Genomic DNA, 25705 nt, shown 5'->3' with positions numbered 1-25705 from the left:
TTATAAAAATACAGCACAAGATTGCAGGAAATTCCTGCAGGAAGTTCCCTCTGGCATGAGTGGCCTGGCTGGATCCTTCTGCAGCTCTTGGATAGTCCTGCAGCTCACTCTGAGCTCCTTGGGGCACAATTGCATTGCTGCCTCACTGATTTAACAAAAGGGGGAGAGTCCAGATGTAGCATCAACAAGCACTGATCAGAGCATTTCTGAATGTGGGCTCTTCCAGAGGAATTGATGCTCCTGCTCTTTCCAGGAGCTGAAGCTCTAGCAGGGGCTGCTCTCACCTGTGCCATTTGGGGTTTGTGCTGGTTGCACTCCCTCAAGCACAAGTGGTGCTGTAGGACAGACATTGGTGTGATGAGCTGAAGAGTCCAACAAAGCTGAAATGATCTTCCACTCAAGCAGGGGAAATTGAGGGAGCTTCTCAGTTTTCTAAGTTATGTTTGGTTTTTTCCAGTAAAAACTAAAGTTAGAAGCTTATTTCTAAAGTTAACATTTCTGTCTCTGCTTGATCTGCTCTCTCATCTTCCCTTCCTTAACATGATTGATTGCAGCATTCTGAAAACAGCAACAGAGCTCTTTGGCAGCTTGAGATTTTGAATTGTGCTGTAGTGGCAGGAACAGTTGGCAAGGGTTTCTGAAAGGTTAATCCACTGAGGATTTATGGGTTTGTGTTACAGAGAGTGCAAACATTATTTGTGTTGTCATGCCATAAAACTATAATCTGACATTGATGGTTATTTTGATTTTGCTTATATTTCAGTGAATGGGAATTACATAATAACAATTTTCCTATGCAGATCTTGAAGTGGCTTAGAAAAGACACTGAAAGTCTTTTCTGCCAGGGGAAGGAGGCAGGGAGACTCTCAAGGTCAGACAGTGAGCAGAGGGTAGAAACTGTGTGCAAGGTTTTGGCATCCATTGTGCTGTTCTGCTGTGATGCACACTTCCAGCTTTCTCTGCCCTCCATCCCAAGCCATTTAATATTATTGTTCCTGGCCAGAAAGGGAAAGGCAATTCCAAAATGTTGTATTCTTTTGGTCTCTGTATGTTGATTAACATGGCTTCATTCAGTCACCCCTTTTCTAAAAGGCTTGGCATGTTTTACATGGTACATATTGGTCCCTGTATTTAAATCCCACATCTTCTCCTGCAGACCTCAAGCTTCAGGGAAGTGAGAGTCAGCATCAGGACTTTTTTCAGCATTTAATGTGATACTAAAAAAAAAAACACCTTAATAGAAGGGAGTTGCTTTACCCATTATTATCACTTAAATCCTTTGTGATAGGGCCAGGAGCATGAGTCAGCACAAGACTGGACATTTAGATAAATATCAATAATGTATGGAGTAAACATAATTTCAGAGGAATTTAAATGTCCAGGATGCTCTTGACAGTGACTGCTAACCAGTGATCCAGGAAACATCTAACCTTATATCACAGTTATTACCTTTTTAAGACATTACTGAACAAAGTAGTTGGATGTTCTGTCTACAGTGTGTCAGACAAAGGGTTCCAAAAATAAGTGTGAGGTCAGAGAGGACAAACAAAAATGAGAGAGTCTGGGCAGAAAATTATTTTCTTTGATAATAAAGAAATTCCCTTCAAACTTGGTTCTGAAGTCTGGGCTGGTTCATATTTAGTTTGAATCAGTTTGCTTGTCTCTAATTAAGAGCATTACTTGTCTGTAAGTCCAGTGGGAATGTTTTTGCAATCTGTGCTCAAAATTTAAGTTGAACACTTTACCTCTGGGAAGAAGGAGGGCAAACACAAAACTAAACAAGCCTGATATGCAGATAATAAGGGAAACATGCAAGAAAACAGAATTAAAATTTGGTGGTTTAATAACAGTAAGAAGGTTCTGCTCATGTTGAAAAATTAATGTTGTGAGTTCAGCTTCTGACCATAATGCTGCCAGTGAGGGACCAGTTCACATCTGTGCAGAGCAGTGGTGAGGAAATCATCTGAGCTCATCTAGATTTCACTGCAGTTCCCATCTCCTGAAAACCAAAAATCTGTGAGCAGACACACATCTCTGGGAGACTGGCTTCCTTCAGTCTTCCCTGCAAGGCCATGAGACCATGCTGCCTTCAACAACAGCTTTTTGTTGCTGTCAGGTTTCTTTCCAAGTCAAATTGTGTCAGAACAGTGATCTTCAAATTAGCTGTGATACTGGAATACAAATATCAGTGTGTCAGAGCTTAGTAAGTGTGATCTGGAGCTATGAATTGGAGACCTATTCCAGATGTTAAGGCTAAACACTGTAATCTTCTATATTCAGCTGGGAACTGTTGGATACTTGCTTTGCTTTTGACATAATGTGCTCCTCCCTGGCAAAGCCAAGCATTTCAGGTCTCATCTGTTCATCACATACCATCACTTGAGTATCAGGAAAAGCACACATTGATTTCTTCCCCCATACTCCAGAAGCAAAGTGATCATTGTCTTGTTAAAAGTGGGCATGAAATGGAACTGTGACAACAGGGAAAGGCAGAATTGCTGTATCATGAACCCTGTTAAAGAAAATAAAAGAGAATTTTACTGGAAATCAGTGGGAGGCAGGGGTGGAAAGGAGTTTTTGAGAAGTCCATTTCCTTCTTGGCTCCGAGAAAGGAGCTGAAATAACAATATTTGGAGAACAGTCACTATTAGCACTTGGATATTTGACGGTTACCACAGAAATTCCATATTCTAAGCATATGGAACAATTGCAGCCTACTGGGCTGATATGTTGGCAAACATTGACTTCCTAATGGCAACTGCTGTGCAAGTGACAAAAATGCCTCTGTGCCTTCTGGTGTGAGGAAACTGTTTAAGCAACAGACTCTTGGCATGGTTCAACGTGCTGTAGGAGCCACTGCTGCACTCTCAGCTATGAGAATATCAGGAATTTTTGCCACCAGGGGGGAAACTCGTGGTGTCCTCGGTGGGGAGCAGCATGACCTCAGCCATGGCAGAGGTGTTGGCTCCAGGCACAAGAATCTCAGTCAGCAGAGCCCACCTCCAGCATGTGTCACTGATTTACAGGTGCCAAACTGGTGTCAGTTTGCATTGCAGTGCTGGAACCAGCAGCTGCTCCCTCATTTCTGAGATGGGTCTGTTCTCCAAGTTCTCTTGGAGCCTCATCTTGTCTTTCTGTCCAGCTTGTCTCAGGAGCTTAAGGTTTCATGGCCATGGCATTTTCTGTAAGGTTTATCTTCACCCTGGCCTCTAAGGGAGAGAAATGAGAATTGATATTCTCATTTTTCACATGGAGAACAGAAGCATAAAAAGACCTGATAGTCTTGTCAGAGCTCATGCAGGAAAACCATGGCAAAGTAGATCCAAGTTTCATAAGCTGTTACCTATTCCAGGATTCTAGTTTGCCTTCAGTGTTTCCTTTCACCTTCCTCTTCTCACTTCCTCTACATTCAGCTGATGTTCCAAATTATATTTGCTCTGTTCCATCCCTCTATATTAAAAGATACTGTGGATTGCAAAATGTCACTCTCCTTTTTCCAGCTACCCTCAGAAAATTGACCTAGAACCTAGATACAGCTTTAAATATTTCTTACCTGAAAATCACATGACCTGTATAACACCCAAATAAGTTTTAATTGATTTATATTTAAGAAAAAATAAAAGAAAAGTATCCAAATGTGTTATGAAAAAAAAAAGATATCATTTGTAAACTGATGGTTCTCTCAAATTGAAATAATTAATCCAAAGGAGTCATTTCATATCTGTAAACACAAAGGGCCATGCTAGTTCTCTGCAAATAGATAAAAGAGACTACTCATAAAGAGTAGCTCGAACTTTCTAGTTTGGTTATAAGATACACAATGCCCTCTAGTTCTTATTCATGGTAGTATTGTCACTTCAGAAGTGAAATTCTAACAACTACAGCCATGGTAAAATCTGTGGAGTCCAATCATATTATTGGATAGCAGTTATTTAAAGGTCATTTATTTTGATTTAGTTGAAATTATTTTGAGAGGCTGGATGCATCAATTATAAATTGGAAGCTACAATAATCCTCCTCTAGATTTAAAACTCAGGTAGGCTGAACTCTTGACCTCATTGTTTCCTGCCTCCATACAGCTCAGAGACACTTGCAACTTAAATTGAAATTGCCCTTCTACATAATTAACTTCTGCCTGCAAAAATTCTGCACCTTTGTAGGGAAGTTCAGTAGCAGAGCTTTAATGTCATGTTGTGGTTTAATCTCAGAGAAGCAATTACTGTTGCTTGGTTACTAGTGCCATTGCTAGCTCATTTTTAAACCAAAACCCAAGCTAATAGCACATAGTTCCAGGTTTAAGCTTTAATAGAAGGTGCAAGTGAGGGTTAAGTCTGATTTATGTCTTTGAACTTTTTTTATCAGATTCTGGTGATTTTTCTCTTTCTGTACAGGTACAGGATACATTTTTCAGTGGGCTGAAATTTTGGGGTTTTTCTTGATATATTCTTGTAAGTTCCAGGAGATTTTGTCAGTGGGATGAAGTGCTGATACAACTACAAGGATTCCAGAGCTGACCAAAAGCCTGACAGGTCTTAGTTCAAACAAAAATGAAACTTAAAGGTTTTGAAAACACATGAAACAAAGTCCATGGAAACAACTGATTACCTCATGGGCAGAAACCAATGGTTTCAGTGTCCAGTCCTAGCAATGGGAACTGGCTGTTTTGGCAGACAAATTTAATAGATTTTAGAGTGTTTGCAATGGGAGCTCAGAAACAGGGACAGAGGATCTGCTGGTCTTGGATTGGAACAAAGGGAGCACTGGAAATGCTGGTTAAGGACTATGCTAAATATTATAGTGATATTAAGGAGCTAACATAAGTTTCTTGGCTTGAAGGGCCACGTTAAAAACTTCATGTTTGTTCTTGCATTAGTCAGATGGACATTGAGGTACACTGTATGTATTTCACTCCAATGTTATTTTTTTGTAGACACCCTTCCTTTTCAATAGAAGCATTCAGAAATCTTGAGCTGTGACCTGATCAGCAGATAGTCATGGTGGGAAACTGATGCTGCTGGGTTTGAGAGGTGCATGAAATTGAGGTGGACAGCCCCAGTGATTCCAAGCCCCTCTCATTAATTCATCTTCCACACATATTTCATGTCCAGTAATGCTCTCCCTGTTGTGTGCTTGTCAGTCTCTCCTCAAGGAAGTGAAGAGCTTAACTGGGACTTTCCTCCTTTGCTGGTTCCTAGTATCTCTGACTTCAGGTAGAAAACTCCTGCAGATTTGTACCCAAAGTTATTCCAGTATTCTGAAGCTGTAAGTTATACCTCACTTCAGAACCTCTCCTCTTTCACAGGAGACAATTTTAGTACCAGGGCAATAAAGTGTTTCTCTCATGATAAGGATATAATAAGACCATCAGCAAACTAAAGAAAAACACAAGCTCTGAGCATGGTGCATGTGATGAGCAAAGCTTGAAAACACAGCAAATTCAGGCTTATTGGGGAAACTGAAGATGAATGACATCCATGCCCTGCCATCCTAGAAAAAACTGTAAACTTCCCTTAAATGATAACCACTATATTTTTCCCCTCCTATAGATTTTTTTCTTCCCCAATTGCAGTTATTAAGATACTTAATCTTGCATGGATTTGCAGATCCTTGTAAACCATGCACTTTCATTTTGCTTAATGTTTTAATGTTGCACATTTTCTGTGTTTTATTGTTCTTTCAAACCTGGCTTTGAGAGTGCAAAGCAGTGCACAGAACATGCATGCATTGCTGATATCCATGTGATGATCAGAGGCTTCTTGCATACAGGTTTACATTTAACCAGGTGCTCCAAATTTATATTGAAAAAGGTGGGCTGATAAAACAGTTTCTTTGCAGAAAGTCTTTGCATAGAGTTGGCTGTCTTAGTTGTCTAGAAATAAAGAGTACTGAAAGAATAATTTGGAAAATGGAAGGGCATAGGGTTGAGTAACTTTGCTGGAGCTCTCCTTTAGGAGACCTGCCTGTCTCAGGATGTGAGTTTGTATTTGGAGCAGGGATCATTGTTTTTCTGTAATCTATACAAATGAGCTTTACTTCAGGTCTGTGCAATTCAAATAGAAAATTAGACCTGCTGTCATGGTGGGGGAACACTCAGAAGCTATAGCCTTGAAATGCAACATGGATCTGCAGAAAGCAGCTGGGAAGCCTTTTGGAGCAGGGAAGTGCTGGGGTGCTGCTCTGCCCCCCCCGAGGATGAGCAGCTTTGGAAGAGGGGAGCCAGCAGCTGCAGCACCCCCTCCCAGCTCTGGCAGTGAACATTTCCTCCTGTTTTGCACCCCTCAACCCCCCCAGCCAACTGACTGATGATTTAAACTTGGCATGTGAAGCACCCAGATGTCCAGCTCCAGGAGGAGTCTCTTCAGTAGAATCATCTCCTTGACAACTCATTTTTCTTTGTCTCTTTCTTGGCTTCATAGCAGGGACCTGCCTGCATGTCTGGTGTGGGGGTTTGACTGCTGCAACTCTGCTTGATCCTCCTTGATGTATTTTATTTTCCCTTATGCTTATTAGAGATGCTATTGCCCACAGTACAGGTCTTGGGGAGGAAGAAGTGGGTTGTGAATCATATATCTGAAATGAGGAGAAAGGTCTTCTTTCTGGAATGAATTTCTGGGGTTTTTAATATGAGTATCAACAGAAACAGCTGCACAGCCATGTATAGAGTAGGTGAAATGTGGAAAAGTATCCTTAGTATCCCTGTGTATGTGACACAGGGGTTTTATAACACTACAACAGCAGGTAATTGACAGGAACAAATACATCCAGGTGAGCAAAGGGTCCAGTTACAGTGTCCTGCACAGGAGGACCCTGGGCTGGTGATATGGAGTCAGACAAGTTGAAGTAAAGGTACCTGCAGAGGGCTTTACTCTTTGAGGTGTGTGCTTGATACCTTCCAAAGAATAGAGAGGTTACATTTTGTCTCAAACTGATCACCAAAACTGCATTTAGAAATTGTTGTCCTATGTGGCATTATGTGTTGATGGCTGACAAATTATCTCTCATCCTGCTCTCCTCAGTAACTGCACTTTTGATCTTCATTCTTTGTTATGGATGACCAGAGCATGATCTGCACATTTGTCCCTCCCATGCACTCCTTGTGTCACTCCTTGTGTGACAGTCCTCCCCTACTCTACCTGTGGCTGATGGCACTGAAGGGACATTGCATTCATTACTGTGCAGCAGTGATAATCTGTGTTTTGGTGTTAGTAGGGGTTTATCTAGGTGTGCTTGAAAATGTGGATTCCAATGAGAGTGGCAGTCTTTTTAATGAAAACATATCTATTCCTTCTAAGGCACAGTGGATTCAAGAAAACAGAGCAGCACATTGAAAGCCTTGGTTCACACTTCTGCCCTGATCTAAACCCTTTTATCTGTGCCCAAGAAAGGCAGTTCTTTTGGGTGGGAAGGTCAGCCTGCCCTCCAGGTCATGGCATGCCTCTGCTGCACTGCCTTGTTCCATCTCATCCTCCTCTGATGTCCTCAGGAACCTCCTAAAGGTGCACTGGGTACCCTTAAGTGTCAGGATGGTGTGTTTAGCCAGAAGGTAACCTACCAAGGGAGCTCTCACATGTATTATTCCTTGTCAACACAGACACCAAGAAAGAGATTATTTACAAATCTGTGGTGTGCAATTATGGTACATCCAACCTGTGATGGATTGTGCCACTCAGACTACTATGCTGTGTCCTTGAGACTGAACCAGCTCCTTGCCTTGCTAATCATTTTGACTGCTTGTCTCTAAGCTGAACTGATTCAGATTCTGGTATTTTTTGAATGAGACAGCTGAATCCCCAGAAACCATGGAGAGAATAAAAGTCTTTCTAATAGCCCTGCAATATCAAAGCAATGTAGTTTCCACACCTATAAATTGGTTGAAAGTACATGTCCCACTGGTAAAGCTGCACACCAGCACTTCTCTCCAGGCAGCTCTTGGAGCCCTCACCTGCTCTCCTCACAAGGGATGTCTCATGCTTCCAGAGGACTTGGGGAAGTGTGAGGCTCCTGTGTAATCCTATTTATGATGCTCTTGCATTGCCCACAACAGCCAGCTTTGCTGAGCCACCATGTGTAATTCAGCTGGGAGCCCTGGAGCCTCTCCTGAGCTCTGCAGGGCAGGCTGTGTGCCCTGTGCTGCTGGGGGGACACATGGCACCTCTCTTTTGGGAACTGCAATTCTGCAGGGCCCTGAGGAATTACACAGTCCTGTGCAAACAAACAAATTTCTCCTGGCACCAGCAGAAAGCAGATGTTAACCTGATCAATTATCGATGAGGCAGAAGGACAATATGCAAATTGTAATAGACTACAAGCAGCATCTTGTACGTGGTGAAAAATAGAAAAGGAGAGGGAGCTTTGGTAGATGAAACAGAAATAAAAAATATACAGTCCTATGAAGCTCTCAGTATTCCAGGATATATTTCTGCAAAACAGCAAATGAGCCACAATTCACTATTAAAACTGAAATGCGTTTTGCTGGCTTTACTCAGCCCACTAATTGCCCATGAAAATTCAGGTCTGGTATTTGACACATTAATTACTCAAAAAACATTTACACTAGGGTTTGCAGAAAGGAACAAAGAGAAAATGTAACTGAGAGAATAAAAGGCTGGAAAGCGAGGGGAGGAGGGTTTTAAGACAAGCCTTTTGATGCATTAATCACACGGTATTCTCTGGGGCCAAGGGCTAAGCACTGGAACACATGGAATTGAGCAAATGCCCATGAGCTGGACCAAAACCCAGTGAGGAATGGCAGCTAGCCAGCAGGCATGGTCAGGGCTAACCCACCACACCATGCTAAGGCTTTGAGAGATGAACAGGCAAGTGTGGAGACCTTCAGGAAGTTTCCACTCAGCCCCTGTGTTTCCCTAGGGATGCAAGGAACAGCTGATGTCACAGCATTGTGTCCCTGACTGTCCTCTGCAGGGCTGTGCCTTGGAAATACTGACATTTTCAGTGTAATCACTGGCATTAGGGCATTGCCTGCAACTGACTTATCACCACTTCCTACTCTGAGATCACAGGCACCACTGGAGAAACTGGGTGGTAAATCCAGAAGAGAGGAAGGGAACATGAATGATGCGCTGGTGATTACACCTCATTACTAAACCAATGCCATTTACATAGGAGTAAATAAGAGCTTAGGGGAGACTTGGTCTTTATGAAGCCTCTGAGGAATAAAAATGAATATTTTTTCTCTCCCAGGTTCTATTGATTGTGGTGTAAAGAGTATTTATATTGTGTGCCAGAAAGGAGGGAGGGAGGTTTGTGGCTGTGAGGAGAATTAAGGCGTGAGTTACTATTGAAATTAGTACTCTTTATCGACTCAATCCAGTCATCTCCAACCATTACAGTTCCACAGAAATGTTAAACTGCTTTAAAACTTTCATTTCCCCTTTAAAACTAAATTACTTTTGTGTTTTCTCTAGCAGTAGTGCCACCATAAGGCAGGCAAGTTACAGTAGAGAAAACATATAAACAACAATCAAGGCATAATTACTAAATGGGAATCACACTTTCTAATGCTGCCTCTCCCAGCCCAGCTCTGTGTGTACTGTAATGGAAACTCTCTCCTGCTATTTGCAATCGAGTTCTTCAAGCAGATGTCTGATATGCTTGAGCAGTTTGGGATTGTCTGGTTCACTGGTTATGCAGTTCAATGCAAAGCTCTTTACTCTTTCTCTTAAATTAAGAAAAATCCTTTTCAGGGATAGATGGGAAACTCTGACTAAAATAATAAAGCACATGAATATTCCTTCTATTATCTGTAGCTTTTACTGAAAATTGAAATCTTATTTTAGATTGCAAGATTCACTTTCCTTATTTTCTACAACTATCACCTGATGTTTCTGTCTCAGTCATGAGCATTAATCTAAATTATGATATGCTTTCTATGGAATGACACAACCAAATTCACCTTGGGCAAGAAAGACTGTGATCCCCTAAAATCTGCTTTACAGAATACAAGTTTTGCTTCAGTTTCAGATAGCTTTTCAAAATCTGTGGTGCATATCCCATTAGAGCATAGCTTCTGAACTTTTGGAGATTTATTCATCACAAATCACCCTGTTCCTGTTCATCTTTTTATATTTGTCCTTAGAAAGAGTTCACACTGAGCAAGTTTGAAAGGAAAGGGTCACAAATCACGTGGGCTTTTAGGTACCTCCAGATACCACAGAGCTTCTCTCTAGACAGAGATTGGGTTAAACTTTGATTGCACAATTCAAAAATTACCATTGCTGTAAAACATTGAACTGCATACTTTTAGTCTCATTTATTTCTATTGTTATAGAGCTTAAAGCCCTAATCAAACACCAGCACACCATTTGGCAAGGCACTGTACATTAAAAGGGGAAAAAATATTCCTCTTCTCAAAGAACTTCAAATTAGCATCTCAAGGGAGAAATAGAGGAGAGCAAGAAAAAAATCTGAGTAGTGAGAGAGAGGCAGTGGTATCAGGACAGCAGCAGGCTACATTTTTGGGATTTGTGAGGTTTGCATGCTTGCTTCTCATTCTATGGGATATTTGGAAATACTCTTGGTGAATGGCTGGAAGGCAGCAGAAGTGGTGCTGAACTTTCTTGGGTAGGAGCTGACATGTTGAGAAATTACAGATTTGATATTGGTGGCAGCAACAAGCATCACCCGTGGCAGTTTGCAGCTTTTGTTAGATGGAATTGTGTTAATGCAGGGCTGGCCTGGTTTGGCCGAACTCCCAACACCTGTAGCCAGTTTTAGAGGATTAGATGGTTCAATAAGAGGTCAGGTTTCAGAGTTTCCTAAGCAGGGGGCAGGACTGGCTCCTGGTTTGGGTGTCCTGTCCCAGGGCTGAGGATGGAGCTGGATGGAGAGAGGGTTTGCTGCTCCTGCTGCCACTGCAGGATGAGAGGGACAAGGCCAGTGGCTGCTCTGCTCCAGCCAAGGCTCAGTCCCTGTCACAGCTTGTATCAGGCACTGCACTTCTCTGCTGAGGGCTCAGGCTTTCCAGGGCTCTCACCTATACAAAATAAGCAAATTAAGCTCTTTTGTCACCTTATCCTGCTGCCCTCCACAGCTGCCTGCTCTGCCTACAGCAAGCACTGACTGCCAGCTGGAAGATTCTGAGGTCAGGAGTCCCAGTGATGGTCTGGCATCTTCAGTGCCTGTGGTGGGAGCTGGATGGGTGAAGGAAAGTGTTCAAAACACTGGGAAAAATTGTATTTTTGTGGGCTGCCTTTCCAGGTGGGTCAAAATCTGCAGCTCTCAGCTGCCATTGCCTGTTATTCTGGATCTGGTATGCACATATGGATTGGGGAAGGGGGATATTTCTTTCCTGATCAATGTGTTTCAGCAGCTGAAAAGACAATTTCAGGTTTTTGGTATCACAATCACAGACTAACAAATTGCTAAAAAAATGCCAAAAATCAGCTAAACATTGTGATCAGTTGAGCTCAGAGTTTTCAGATGCTGTGTTTCACCCTCATAAAGATGGATGGAAGCAGCTGAATATCTCAGTTCTCCAATCTGTTCTTAAATCTCCATCCCAAGTGCAGTCAGATATAATCACGGTGCCGATACTGGTAATTTATCATTAAAGTCACAAATAAGCACTTGACATTGATAGAGCAAAAGAATGTCAGAGCCCATCAGTGTGCCAGGCAGGAGTCCTTAGGCAGAGACATTCCTCAATTAGGCATTGCAGTGCAGTAACTCGGACTTGACTTTCTCACAGCTCCAGTCACAAGCACTTTCCATGAGTGAGGGTGGAGCCCTGCACCCAGTGCCTGTGACAGGAATGCTCTGAGCGCTGACACTGGCAGCTTCCAAATAAATTAACACTCACAGAAACTGGGGACTGCGAGAAGGCAGCAAATCTGCCCAGAAATGGGGAGGTGTTCTTTGTTCAGAGACTGCCCACAGCCTCTGTTGGTCCTCTGCAGAGAGGTATTTAAAAGCCTTAATGTGACCTTTGGAAACAGCTGGGCACAAGCCATGGGAAAATAATTTTCTCCTTTTTTTTTTTTACTTTTTCAACTTTGACAAAAAATCCTTTTTAAAACTGAGCTTTGTTTCACCACTGGGAGTGAAGTGGCTGTTTCATAAGCCCTCATCTAAGAGGATCTTATGTAATAACTAAAACTAAAACAAATCCAAGGGCAGTAAAGGAACCCAAGGAAATGTGCAGCTGGACATAGTGAGATGTAGAGGAAGACTGCCTATAATTTATTTTGCAGTGTAATTGCTGTCTGATAGTCTCTAAGGATCTCTGTGTACTTTGATCTCTACAGAGTTGAGAGCCAAACCTAATGCTGCACATATATATGCAAATAGATATAAACTTTAATGTTCAGGGGCATTGTGTCATTCACAAAATATAATGAGCCAAATTATCCTTTTCTTATAGCGTGAGGCCAAAATTCAGCAAAGCATAGCAGCACACACTTAACTTTGATTCTGAAGGCAATGACACTTAGATACATGTTAAAGCTTTGCTGAATTCACACTGGGCTTAAGCATCTGCTTGCACTGAGAGGTGCACTGGAGGGAGTTGTTTATTTGGGACTTAAAATGAGTAATGGAAATTACAGTATTTCTTTTCTGTCTGGAAAAGAAATATGTGAAAGACTCCAGTTTCTTTCTCAGACAAGCCTGTTTTACACAAACATCAGAATGGACCATGCAACCCCATAGAGTGTGCTGCTCTTTGGAGGTCTCAGGCACAGGGAACAGCAAACCAGTCCTGGATGGAGGGAGCAGTGAGCCAGTCCTTTGAGCTGGAACAATCATCAACTTGCTTTCCTCTTTGACAACAGCAGTTCTTTTTAATTAAGCTGCAATATTGTCAGAGGGCCTGGGGGACAGGCAGGACACGTGGCAGCAGTGTGCTGCTGCAGCAGGGCAGGCCAGCAGCTCCCTGGGCTGTGAGAGCCAGCAGGTGAGGGCAGTGATCCTTCCCCTTCACCTGGCACTGCTGGCAGAGCAGCTGCAGCTGTGTGTGCTGGGCTGGCTGCAGGCAGAGAGGGACAGGATGGAGCCAGGGAGTCACCCAGGGGCTGGCAGTGCCAGCAGGGACAGGATGGAGCCAGAGAGTCACCCAGGGGACAGGAGTGCCAGGCAGGGATAGGATGGAGCCAGGGAGTCACCCAGGGGACAGGAGTGCCAGCAGGGACAGGATGGAGCCAGAGAGTCACCCAGGGGCTGGCAGTGCCAGCAGGGACAGGATGGAGCCAGGGAGTCACCCAGGGGACAGGAGTGCCAGGCAGGGACAGGATGGAGCCAGCAGAGTCACCCAGGGGCTGGCAGTGCCAGCAGGGACAGGATGGAGCCAGAGAGTCACCCAGGGGACAGGAGCACCAGGCAGGGACAGGATGGAGCCAGCAGAGTCACCCAGGGGACAGGAGTGCCAGCAGGGACAGGATGGAGCCAGCAGAGTCACCCAGGGGACAGGAGTGCCAGCAGGGACAGGATGGAGCAGCAGAGTCACCCAGGGGACAGGAGTGCCAGCAGGGACAGGATGGAGCCAGCAGAGTCACCCAGGGGACAGGAGTGCCAGCAGGGACAGGATGGAGCCAGCAGAGTCACCCAGGGGACAGGAGCACCAGGCAGGGACAGGATGGAGCCAGCAGAGTCACCCAGGGGCTGGCAGTGCCAGCAGGGACAGGATGGAGCAGCAGAGTCACCCAGGGGACAGGAGTGCCAGCAGGGACAGGATGGAGCAGCAGAGTCACCCAGGGGCTGGCAGTGCCAGCAGGGACAGGATGGAGCAGCAGAGTCACCCAGGGGACAGGAGTGCCAGGCAGGGACAGGATGGAGCAGCAGAGTCACCCAGGGGACAGGAGTGCCAGCAGGGACAGGATGGAGCAGCAGAGTCACCCAGGGGACAGGAGCACCAGGCAGGGACAGGATGGAGCCAGCAGAGCCACCCAGGGGCTGGCAGTGCCAGCAGGGACAGGATGGAGCAGCAGAGTCACCCAGGGGCTGGCAGTGCCAGCAGGGACAGGATGGAGCAGCAGAGTCACCCAGGGGCTGGCAGTGCCAGCAGGGACAGGATGGAGCAGCAGAGTCACCCAGGGGACAGGAGTGCCAGCAGGGACAGGATGGAGCAGCAGAGTCACCCAGGGGCTGGCAGTGCCAGCAGGGACAGGATGGAGCAGCAGAGTCACTAGGGGACAGGGACAGGATGGGGACACTCTTCAGCCTGCAGCAGAGAGGGAACCTTGGTGCTCTGCAGCTGCCCAAGGTGGGACCAGTCTCTGCTCAGAATGCACAGGGGAGGGCAGGAGACAACAAGCACTGGGTGGGTTTGGAAGGACTCTCCAGACATGTGTCAGAGCTCTCTCCCATGCTCTGTGTCCAGCCCAGCAGTCCCTTCTGACCCAAACGATTATGTGCAGAAACTTTTTTTTTTTTCTTTTTTGTAAAAAACACCCCTAGAGTCTCACATTTCTTTTAACTTCTTTAGCAGTGTTAAATCTGCTTGTGTTGCACACATTTGCCACAAGTCAGCACTTTTGTCACTGTCTTTGTGTTTAAATGAAGTGTTCCGACCTGGAGCCATTTGGTGAGAGAGGAAAAGTAATTATGCACCAAGCTCTTGTCGACTGCAGATTTCCCGCTCATTTTTATGTACCTAGTGATAATCTAACTCTCATAAAATTTAAGCACTGCTGCATTGCTAGCATTTCCATTTTGCTTGGTGAATTTTTTTTTTTTGTTAATACTCTGCTACCAATTTACTTGAAAGAGAAGCCAGAGCCTCTTTTTACAGATAACATGTCTAAATTTTTCTTTTTTATGATAGCATGTCTAAATTTTGTTTTGATACTCCCAGAAACAGTAAATTGGGTGAAAAAGTCACTGGATTTTCTTTTATAATGTTCCTCCCAAAGCAATCAGTTGGATTATTATTCATCTCCTGACTTAAAAGTAAAGTCATTCCCTGGAACTCCTTGTTCAGGCAAACTGAATTATTCCTGACAAGGATTCATCTGTGCCAGTACTGAACATTGAGCAGTCATTGAAAGAATATGTAGATTTAGCTGCTTCTTTTAACATAGGCAGGGTAATGAAAGCCCATCTCACCTGTGCACTGCAGAAATCCAGGAGTAATTAAGGTAACCAGCCTTGATTTGTATTTGGGAAAGCTGAGTGCTTGTGTGTGGTGCTCAGAGAAATGATCTGTAAATGAATGAATACAACTACATGGGTATTCAGCATTATTTGCTGCCATGGAGCGAAACGAAGGAGAAAACAAAAATATGGAAATGAGAAGAGCAGGTAATGTGAGAGACATGAGAAGGACAAAATCTCTCTGAGCAGCATAAGAACAAGGACAATTTATTTCTATCTTCTTCCCTCTGCAATAGAACAGTTGAAGTTTCATGTCAAAATAAATTCAGTTTCACTTTTTAATTACAACTTATTTATATGGAAATATTTGGAAATTTTGTCAGACACTGAGAGATTTTCTTTCAGATTTCCAAATCAAATCTGTAAGATAAAAAAATATGGGTGATTGCACAAACTTATCCACTCTCTTTGAATGAACACAGATTCATCCTTCTCCTCTTCTGAGAGGAGAAGAATAAACTTTCTCTCTGTATCAGATGGACACTTATTAATTCAGGTTTAGGACTGTACCTGTCTGTGTGTTCACACAATACTTGTCACATTTTGATATCATGGAAAAGAAATCTGTAATTGTGGTACCAGCAGCATCCTTAGAAGCACAGTGGAAACAGGCAGAGATCAGCACTGTTCCTGCTGCTCTAGGGAGTGAAGGAGGAAACCAAGTCAGACATTACTTGGCTGCACAAGACAAGTCAGGAGCAAAACTGAGGGTTCACCTGTGTGGATGAGTCCAAGATTTTTCAAGTTCACCTCCAATTCTGACCACATTTGTACCTCTACAGTGTTTCTGTCTTTGGGCTTCGTAGCACGAACATCACCTTTGTGAGTGAGCCCACTGCTAAACTCCATCCAGCTGATGACTAATGGGGCAATAAAAAGCCTCCACCACTATTAAACTCTGCATTCCTAGAAGGTCAAAGTCTAGAGGATGTCATAACTAGGTTCACATAAAGCACTGAGCTTCCTCCTGTTCCCGTACTGTGCTAGCATTTGGTTATTTCTGTGCTGCATCCTCAGAAACCTGTGGTGCTCACCCTGGTGCTGAGAATGTGAGATCAGAGCCCCAGCAGCTGTGCCTGAGCCTGGGCTGGGGTTCATGGGCTGCACTTGTACAGCCCATCCCTGAGAGCAGCTTTTATATTTTGTTCTAAGGATGAGAGAAATGTGGTGCCTGCAAAGATGAAGAGGGGAACAGCAGAAAGAATCTGCAGGGTTTAGGAAAGTCTCTGAAAGTCGAGTTGGAGAATTAAATTAATCTGTAAGGTTGGATGCAGTCTGAGAAGATGACATGAGATCATTTTTGTCACCATGAGTTTGTGTCATGAGAGGAGGAGAGCAATTCTGTGTGAGCAAGTTGTTCAGGCTGTATTCTATGAATGGAAACCACCAGGGTCTGTCTCCTTTGCTGGCACATTATTTTGAGTTTTTAGACACACCAGTGATGTTAACATGTGGTTCACAGGTGTGACAAGTCAGTCTGGAGAACCTGTGAGTGCACAAAGTTCTCCAGGTGCTCATAGCCTCAGGTTTGGTCCTCAGTTCTGTCCATGACAAACCTCTGACCTACCTCAGAATTTCAGAAATTTTCTTTCAAAGCTATTAGCTCCAAAACCAGCCAGGGCATAGGAAACTCACATGCCATTTTCTTAGAAGTAAGAAAATTTCTCACTGAGGACAGAGTAAATCTACATATTTGCTAACCTTTAGTCCTCCTGGGGCAGTTGCAAACTATCCCCTTGGGACACAATTTAATAACCTAACAATCTGGGTAGAACATTCACTTGTTCCTCCAGGAAAGCCTGTAATTTTGTTTATTACATTTCCTATATATAGTGCCTGATGTGTGATTATTTTTCACTCATCAAATATTTGCAATAGGTGAAGTGTTATCTGGTATTTTAAAATCCCTTTCCCTTCCTTTCATAGACTCAGTGGCAGCTTCCTCTGCAGAAGTAAATTATTGTAGAAAAGAGGTTGCTTGGGCATAAAATGCTGCTTGGCAGCCAAGTTGTGCCAAAGCAAATCTAAACTAATCACCACCACAGCTTACTTTGATAAACTCTTTCCTTTTTCAAAGGGACTGGCATTTGGCAATTTCAAGCAATATGACCCCCTACTGGAGCTATCTGAGCTTGTTCTCTCCAGTTTTTAGTTATTAATACAGACACTTTAGTTATCAAAGATTTGACAGGAATGAAGGATTGACCTCCTGTGATTGAAGATGCAGACAATCTCAGCTTGTTAAAATAATAAATGGGCACCTGTCAAAGAGACACTCTGAGCAAATGTGGCCCCTGTAGATATCTCTATTGTAGATTTTTAAAAACTCCTTCTGCTTCCTTGTATGGATATTAATTAATAATAATATTTTCTTTTATTGAGATAGATGGAACTGCTAATTACTGTTTCCCCATGAATCCCTCACTAGTACCATTTATCCTGTAATAATTAAACATCTCAAGGCAAAAAAAATGGTTGGTTAGAAGTAGTTAGTGGTGATTTAAGTGCTGATAAAGAATTGGCACATAAATTACTGCAAAGAAGGATGTAGGATCCATTTCTAAGGTGATCAAAAATAACAATGCAGGACTTGTAATTTTGTTGGGTGCCACTCTGAACAAAGCAAAGCAAGCACCTGATGCTGAAAACACAACAGGCTGAAAACCCCAAAGCTTTAGGGACACTTAGAGCCCAGTGTGCAGCCTCAGGAGGCAGGAGCAGGGCCATGGGGAGAACTAACACATTTATATTCCTCTTCTGAAATAGCCTGCAAATGAGAGGATATCCATCCAGTCTGAGATATGGGACCCCCTTTGTGGCAAGAGCTTCATTTTGTAAAAAACATATAACCTTTAAATAAAGGGCTTGAGTCACACCAGCTGAGCTGCCATTTGCTTTAAGCTACTGCTCTTCCCAAGAATTCCAGTGACTGATGCTGCACCAGCACCTGCTCCTTCATGGAGTAAAGCAGCTTCACATGGATCCCTCCAGTGCTCATGTTGTGTTTGAGGAGGCTGAGGACAGCAATTTTCCTCCCTTGGCTGTTATTGCTCCTTGTAAGCCCCAGCCCCAAGCTGAGCTCCACAAGACAGAATCACAAAACAGCAAAATGATGCACACTCAGCTTTAGCAAAAACAGGCTGAATGGTGCTGCAATAGGGGAAATTTAGCAATTCATTCACTTGTGTTGTGTGCAAAGAAAAATCTGTAACCAAAGAACAAGGAGGAAAACACTAGTGGAGTTCTCTGGAATGAATGTGGTGACAGAAATCAGACCATTAGCTGTGAAACACTGAGAATAGGACCTGAATAACTTTTTTAACCAACTGAGGACAAAGGAGCTGACTCCAGTGTTCATTAGTCTAGCCAATAAAACAGTATCACTGCATCAGTCTTACTAAGATTGATGGAGATTGAGGCACAAATCTGATTTTTGTCTATGGCTAATAAAAATCATTTACCACTTTCCAGCCAGTGCAATATTTTTGGAACTAAAACTAGACTTGGAGCTCACTTTGTGAGTATATCATGATCTTTAAAAAATATCTAAAATTCTTCATTTATCAAAGTATTTCTGATAGTTTCCAAGATAGAAAGGTTTAACACAGCCTTGTGAGTATTACATGTGTCTTGAGGAAAGAAGGAAAAAAGTTCCAATATTCTCAGTATGTTTTTTCAAACTTGAGATCCATGTGGGCCAACAATGCACTAATGTACTTATTTGTAGGAGCTTTGGGGGAAATGAGTGATTTACCCTGGTTTCAAAGCAAGGTCATATTTTGTCTGTCTAATCATAGATTGTAATTATTTTAATATTCAACCTAACATACAGAAAAGGAATAATAATGTTTTGGGAATTGTATTGTCAATTACATTTGGCATCAACAGCCTTAGATTGACTGAAGTCTATGTGTTAAACACAGGGGGCAATGTTTTGGAGTAACCATGGTGGTGACTTTGTTCTTTGGGCCTGGCTGCATTTCTGTTAAAATACCCAAAATGCACAGGAGCCCAAGCCTTGCCCTCAGAAAGAATGAAGTAGCTCTCCTCCAACAGGAAGAAGTTAGTTAGGCTCCTAAAGTTGTTTCCTGACTTTTGTTAGGTTTACCACGAGGCTTTATCCTCTTTTTCATCTGGGACTCCAAGCTGGCAATTTTGCTTTTTCAGCACCAGTTCTTAGCAAAGTGTCCAAGGTAAAGATGTAAAGGTGCAAGTCCTACCAATAATGTCAGAGAGCAAACAATGAATGAATGGCAGACTGTATTGCACAGGGGAAGCTGTCCTTGCACTGCAGCTGTGCAGGGGCTGGCAGCAAGGAGACAGAGCTGCAAGGGGAACACAGAGCAGCTTTTTCTTCTTGCTGCCTTAGGTTATTATTTTCATGGACCTTGGCATCGTTCTGAAAGCTAGAACACAATGAAAATAAATATATATGCAGCAGCTGTATGTTTCCTGTTTCATCTTCAGAGAATGGATATTGTCACAGATGAGGAGGAGAATATAAATCATAAAATCATTCAAGTGTGTTACCTCACCAGTACCATCTCTTTGCTACTACACTGTCTTCCATGACACTGATTCCCTTGGTCTGGAGGAAAGCAGCAATTTCTGCTTCTCACTTCATCAGCTGTCTAACCAGGCAGGCTCTTAAACCCCCAAACACTGTACTTGAAATTCTACATCTGCTGAATACAATGCAGAACTGCCATGGCCTTCTCTGAACACAAAATTTCATATTTTAAAGCATTAATCTAAATAGGATAGGGTGTTTTGTTAGTTTTTTTTTTTTTTTTTCCTTATAGCATCCCTTTTTAGCATAAAATCCTCCAATGAGATCCCATTTCACACTGGCAGAAGCTGCACCATCTCTCAGCATCAGTTTTGGGGACCCACCCAAAAGATTTTCCAGATGAGCAAGACAGAGTGCCAAGGAGTTTTAAAAAGTCTTGCTGTGTTACTGCTTTCCAGCTCCTGCTGCATGTCTTCCTAGCAGCACAGAGTTCTTGAGTGAGATCTTTGAGTCAGAACTGTCTCAAGTATGAATGAAAAAGTTCCATTTGAAATTATGAGTCAGTTCTTCAGCATAGCAGGCATAGTTCCTTTGATATCAGTGAACTAGCAAAGAATTACTTTAGCTGAATATATGTGCCCTGTGCATCCTTTCATGTCCCAATGGAAGTGCTGAGGTGCTGCCAGGGCTCCCTTCCTTCCAGGTGTGTGGGGCACTGCAGGGATGTCCTCCCTCCATGGAGCACAACCAAAGGAAGGCTGCCCATGAAACAGAACTCCCCCAAATGTGCACCCTGTGCTCTCATAGCAAGCACTGGAAATAATAATAATAAGGACTTCTGTCCCCACAGGAAAGCTTACAACATCTCATAAAGCACCAAAGGAGGATGGATGCACACATTTAAAGAAATCTGTTTGATGGCCAGAGGATCCTGTGAGGGCTTCTGCTGCTGGAAGCATCAAGTGGGAGTAGTCCATGTCTGCAGATCTACTGATCTTTCTCTGTGATGGAGACAAGAAACACTCAGACATGGCTCCTAAAGTAGGACTTGGCACCCAGGAGATTCCCCAGTTTGTTAAAAGTGCTATTTAAAGTCTCACATTGCAATGTTATGATGTCTGAGTATCTTTTTCTTTCCTTCCTTCTCTAACAAGCACTGACAGACCAAGTCCTTTCTTTGGCACTAGGACCAGATGGAGTTTCTCTGCTCTTGCCTTGTCTGCTTAGCTGGGGTCGGGCAAGGCTCGTCTAAAGTGCTGAAAAAACAATAAAAATTTATTTCTATCACCTCTTGCTTCCTCTTGCAGACTGGAGCCATTGGTGTCTTTTTGCTCTGAGGCCATAGCCCCTTTCATTGCTCTGGTCACTAAACCTTTTCCAAAAGTGCCAGCAGGAAAGAAACACAACTCACTTAGGTGATGATCTTGTAAATTGAGCTGTTTCATATTATTCTGAGGGCAGAAATAACAAGGCTGCTGTTTCATTGCTGGTTACTTTTGGCTAGAGAAAGGCAGGCCACGTGGCCATTTGTCTTGTTTTATGTCTGGAAACCTTGCATTGAGCTACAGAGGGCTCTGATTGCTTTCATCTTTATGGGGGTTGTTAATCTAAGGGCAGAGGTTGCATATCCTTACTTTTAGCATTGATGAAAAGAATTGACTAAAACCCAGTTGTTCTGAAGTGGTTTAAAGTGTCACCCATTTTTCACCGCCCCTATTTTTTTTTTTTTTTCTGCAGGAATTCTGAAATCCATTCAGATGGCATAAAGTCCACACAAAGGGGAGCCAAGTGTTTTAGTGCAGCATCCAGCATGCCTTGCAGATGGGTTATAATAAGACAAGAGCTGTCTTTGTCAGAGCTGAATCCATACTTTTCATGTACAACCTTTACAAATTGTGCCCATGTGGCAGAGTTTGAATTACTTTTTTTACTGCTCTAGAAAACAAATGCAAAAATCTTTCAAGTGCATTCAAAGTCATTACGGTTCTTTGCTGAGCTGAATCAATTGTCATAACCTCTGTGGGTGTGTAAAATATGAAATTACCATCACTCTCCTGGTCTTTCTGAGTTTGTAAATTAGAAGGAATTGATTATAGGTGCTTTTGGAAAGGACTCTGGTGTATTAAAAGTGTCTTGATGACTAACAACGATATATTATTTGTAAGATCTTGCTTGATGAAGCTGTCTTGTCCACTAATGGCTGTTTGTCTTTGTTATTGTTCTGACTTGCCTTCTAACAAATTGATGTGTGGGCTGAGATTTATCATGTGATGGCTGGAGGAAACAGGAGACTTTGCCCATTAAAGTGGTTGTAATACTTGTTTTATTTGATAATTTCAGATATTTTGAAGTTAGTTAATGTCAATATTTTCCAGTGGAGTCATTCTTTCCCCAAGAACCAATTTTTATAAGTAGTTGCTGTAAATTTATTTTAAAATTAATAAAATAGCCTGCTTTTCTCTCTACTCATTGCACTATTCACATTTTATTCAGAGGTTCTATAAGTTATGTTGTAGCATTTTTCTTTATGTATTAAATCTACTCCATGGCTTGCTATATTCTTGCCTCTTTTTTTTTATTTGTTTTCTGCCATATTTTGAAAAATCTTTATATATATATATAGTGGAAAATCATTCTTTGATTTCTACTTCATAATGTTTTAATTCTAAACCTTCACCTTGTTATTAGCAGGACCTTTTCTGCCTGATTTTATTAGAACTGAATTGCTGTTCATTCATTTTCTAGGGCAGAAAGGGCATCTCTTGGTTCCAGTTAGGCATGACAGACAAGAAAAAGTGGAAGGTGAAGTGGGAGAGAGTTATTAAAATATACTTGCAGTTTGGTTTAAAGTTGGGCTGATCTGGATTTTGAATAGCTGGATACTGATATTGCTAAAAGAGAATATCCAGAAGCTGTTTTTCTGTGTTTCTGTGAACTCCTTCAGCCTTTATCTAACACCAACGTTGGCTTTGACAGACTCACCCATTCTGGCAACTTTTCATGGGCTGTTTGCCCAAATAAGTGCAGAGAAACTCCACAGGCCATAGGTACACTAAAACAACAGAAATATTAATATTAATATATTATATTATGTATTATATATGTATATTATATATATTATGCATTAATTATTATGTATTATATATTAATACAGAATATATTTAAATTAAACATTTAAATACATGTTTCCCATGTTCTCCACTTTGATGCAGTATGATCCTGTGTGGAGCTGTGGATTATGATTTACATCAGGTGAAAGCAAACTTAGAAACTTTGAAGCCACAGATTTCTGTAGTTTAATATGTCCTGCAAATCACCCCAGCAGAAGAGCCAAAACTGTCCACGGGGAGATGTTGAGTTGGACACCATGGGATTTCTCAGGGCTAAAATCACATTTCATGCCTCAATACTTGGAAGGAGCAGAGAGGAATCTGCTCTGTGCCATATGGGAAGTTTAAGATGTGTCAGGTTGTTAAAGATGATATTCCCATATTTCATTGAAGCTTTTAGAGGGAGATGTAATGGAAATAGATGAACAGAGGGGCATATTTTTCATCAGGCAGACTTTCTCTGTGTTGCATCAATTGTGTGTGTGTATCCAATGCCTGCATATGTGTTGTATGAAAAGGTTACCTGTTAATGCTGCTACATGCAACACATTTAGCTTTTCACAGGCAGAAAATAGCATACAAACTGAAACGAGGCATTAAGATAAGAATTAAAAGAGTATATTGAAGGGCTAAAAGGTTGTTACACAACAACAAAGGCAGCACCTTGTCACTGAATCATAGAATTGTTCAGGTTGGAAAAGACCTCTACAATCATTTAGTTCCCCAGCAATGCCAAGTCTCCAAAGGACCCAGGGATGGGGACTCTGGTGCAGCTTGACCTGTTTCTTCTTGTCCTGTCACTTGTCACTTGTGACAAGGGACCGACCCCAGTTTGGCCACAACCTCCTGTCAGGGGGTTATAGAGAGGATGGTCTCCCCTGAACCTCCTTTTCTCCAGGATAAACACCCCCACTTCTCTCAGCTGCTGCTCAGAGTTGTGCTCCAGACCTTTCTCCAATCCTTTCTCTTCTCAGGACACATCCCAGCCCCTCAATCTCTGTCTCATCATGAGAAGCCCAAAACTGATGCCAGGATTTAAGGTGCAGCCTCAGCAGTGCTGAGTGCAGACACCTTTAATGTTTCTTTGCATTGTGAGGTGACAAGGCAGTGAAAATGGTGACAGGTGGGGCTTTTACAGCTCTACTAGAAATTGTGCCAAAATTCAGCCAAGTTCTAGTTCAAATGGCAGCTTGCACCCTCAGATGGCAAATAATACCTGGTCAGTACAAGGACTGAAAACAAACATGAAAACCTTTTTTTCTACCTCTGGATTCTTTATGAAACCAAAATGCTGCTTTCTTAGAGTTTGTTTGAAAAAAAAAATAAAACCCACAAGAAAAAACAGCAGCAGTGATAAATGTCCAGGCCAGCAAGTCCAACTGACCAATTCAGAGGGGTCACCCAGGTGTTCTTGCCAAGGAACAAATAGATGATGCTTCCCTGCATGATCCTTAGTTACTCCACGCAGTGCCTCACTGAAAAATTTCAGCATGTAATAGCTGTCACTCCTTTCAAACCCATAAGCCTGTGATGTCTTTATATAGTGCAGCAGTGCACTGTGGCAAGCTTTATGGTTTTGACAATATATGCCTTTGCTCTTCTTTAAAACAAAAAGGGTATTGTTGAAATCCCTGTGGCTTTATTACATACAAGTGGCAAGCTCTTTACTTTTTCAGTAATCCACATCTGTCAGCCACTGCTTACGAGATAGCCCAGGGGTTATCTGCCCTTTGTTATTGCTTTGATTCCTTTCATTCCTTTGCTTGCCCAATTTAATAACAAGGAGAGATGCAGCTTCTTGATGATTTTGTTGGCATAACACCAAGCTCATCGGCACTTAACTCCAAGGCAGTGCTGTGGTTGCAGCTCTGCATGTTGGAAGCTGCTGTATTGGGTCAGCATCTTTGCTGTAGCATCTTGCTGTTTGGTTTATTCTTTGTTCTTCCTCTGTTGCTCAGTAGTTGTTGTGCAGCAGCCATGTGGGCTTTATCATCGCAGAGAAATGTTTTGTAAAGCAACAAAATTTCCTCTGAGTGTAATGAACCATTCTGTTATGTGAATTTTGGGGTTTTGTCTGTCTAAATGTTTTAAATATGAGGGGATACCACTGCTGTAGCTCCTTGTTGTCTACCAGCATGCAGGAAAGCTGTGATACATAAATAACAGATGCAGAAGAGAACAGAGCAGAAAATTGCCAATTAAAGAAGGCTGTATAACAACTCCTCCATCTGGGTCAGCAGCAGGGTCTGAACCCAGAGCATGCCCTGCTGCAGCACCCAGGGAGGGCCATGCACAATAAAGCTGCTCTCACTCCTGCTGCCTCCCTGCTGGGGATGCCAAGGAGGAGCTTCTCACTTAAGTAGCACCATGCAATAAAAACGTGGCCAGTTTGTTTTCTAGTGCAGTCACAGCAAAACATCTCTCCAGATAATCGTTTCCTGGCATTTAGCAGCAATGGGTTTCTCCTTATACAGGTGCAACCATGGTAACTATTTTTTTTTCTAAAAGTGTTGATGTCTATTGAGTTGATGATGTGTGAATGCTTCCCACCTTCCTGCAGGTGCTGTTGCTCACCTTCATGGGTGTTTCTAGCTTTGCTGATGGATAACTTCTCCTTTCTGGCTGCAGTGTTGAGCCATCACCAGGCTGCCTGAGAACAGGCAGCTGCCTGGAATTACTGAGAAAGGCAGGCTGAAAGGCATTTCCCTTCCTCCCACATGCTCACTTCTGTCTGCAGTGCTTTGCAGAGATTGCCATCTTACAGAGAGGAGTTTCCTGCAGTCATTGGTCTGGGGATTTCTCTGATTCCACAAAAACTGATCTGGACACTGCTGGTAATGGTTAGAGACAAAAACTAAGTCACCCACCTGTTTCCTTCCAAGAAGAGAAGTAGTCATCAGCACTGCAAACAAATGCACTTCCAGCTGCCTGTTTGGTGCCTGGGGAATGCCAGGAAGCAGCTCTGCCCCCCGTGCTGCCC

General features: G+C 42.8%; 1 long non-coding RNA gene across 2 annotated transcripts in view; it reads left to right on the top strand.

Moving 5' to 3' along the window:
- Positions 1-25705, top strand: part of LOC130259274 (uncharacterized) — a 68237-nt gene that overhangs the window by 4640 nt on the left and 37892 nt on the right. Inside the window, exons 2-3 of one of the 2 annotated variants that reach the window (XR_008841606.1) lie at positions 20466-20656; positions 21353-22063. The exons of the other annotated variant lie outside the window; for it this stretch is intronic. This is a non-coding gene — a long non-coding RNA (uncharacterized LOC130259274). Of the gene's footprint in view, positions 1-20465; positions 20657-21352; positions 22064-25705 lie in introns of those variants that run through there. 2 annotated transcript variants of the gene reach the window in all.

Source organism: Oenanthe melanoleuca, chromosome 14, assembly GCF_029582105.1.
Source record: "Oenanthe melanoleuca isolate GR-GAL-2019-014 chromosome 14, OMel1.0, whole genome shotgun sequence".
Lineage (NCBI taxonomy): Eukaryota > Metazoa > Chordata > Aves > Passeriformes > Muscicapidae > Oenanthe > Oenanthe melanoleuca.
Note: the sequence above shows the minus strand (reverse complement) of the source record. Positions and strands in the feature narration are given on the sequence as shown.